We start from the raw sequence: 1385 nt of genomic DNA on the forward strand, positions 1-1385 counted from the left end.
TTTATGCTGATATCAGATTTAAGCATTCTGATTTAACTCTCTGCTTCTGTTATTTGTCTTTTATTGATATCTCCTATTGGCAACACTGATGCATGTGTTACTCTGCAAGCTTTTTAACTATGATAAATTAATTATAATGGATTATGAGATGCTGGGCCCCTGGACACAGGCAAATAAAAGCCACACTCACACTCAGTGTGCTGCTCTGCTTCTTTCTCCATAACACCACTCTACTTTTAAATTCTGTTATTGGTTGGAATTATTTTGTCTAAATCCTCCAAAGCTTTCCAACACAGCAAAATCCCTCAGTTACTTTCACAGATATATTACAAAACTCTACAGCACAATATACTTATTTTCTTATATTCTTATATTTTACAAACCACCAGAGGAAACCTGTGATACAGCTTCTACTGTGACAAAGCAGAGCTGTTCTGCTGCAGCTGTAAAAGGACAAGATTAAACAAAATACAGTTACATTTCTGACCCGACTCTGTATCAGCATTTATTCAATATTAAATGATCAGGACATCATCTGTATATACAGTGTGTTTTCACTGAGCTATTTGACTTTTCAATGAAAAAATACACATCTAATGAAGTCGTCCTCCTTCACTCCTGTTAACATGAAACCCCACTGCTGCTGAGTGTGAGTTAAATCAAACCCTGACTCACATTAAGTATAACACACATCACATTTCACGTTATCACTGGACTTCTACTGTTGCACTGTGTTGCTCTAATTAAACTAACAAAACTAAATGAAGTATGAGTGGATGTCTCACAATTGGATTTCATTGTGATCAGTGTTCACTTTACCATTAGTTTCTGTCAGACAAGCCTTTACATTACAGAGAGGCTCTCCTTGCTTTATACTGAGTGAATGCACGTTTTAAATTCTGTCTCTTCTTCACATAATGAAAATTCTGAACCCTGTATTTTTCTTTTTTTATTGGCCAATTACAGGAATTTCACGTTTAACTTAGTGGAAACAACCATGTGCAAGTTTCAACTGTAGATTCCCATTAAAGAAATCCCGATGAAATGACCCCAGTGCCCTGCCTTTATTGTCGGCCTATAGGCTCGTTAAATGGGTCTTTGACTAATCAAACAGCTTGAGGCGTTATCTGACAATGTAATACAGGCTAACTGCAACCCGCATCCCTAACGGTGCAGCTGAAGGGCGAGTGATTAACTCATGATTTGAATGTTTGGAGTTTTCCTGTGAAATCCATCTATCAGTGCGGCTGAGGTGATATATTTATGATAATGACTATAAACGCAAATCGCTTTAATTGCTCACTGAGTGCGCGTTTATCCCCTCACACACATTTCCGCACGGTGTTAAACAATAACAGATAACTTCGTCTGTGTGACAGTTACCG

Source organism: Seriola lalandi, unplaced genomic scaffold, assembly GCF_002814215.2.
Source record: "Seriola lalandi dorsalis isolate HSWRI2012SDOR001 ecotype SW California unplaced genomic scaffold, Sedor1 jcf7180002054585, whole genome shotgun sequence".
Taxonomy (NCBI): domain Eukaryota; kingdom Metazoa; phylum Chordata; class Actinopteri; order Carangiformes; family Carangidae; genus Seriola; species Seriola lalandi.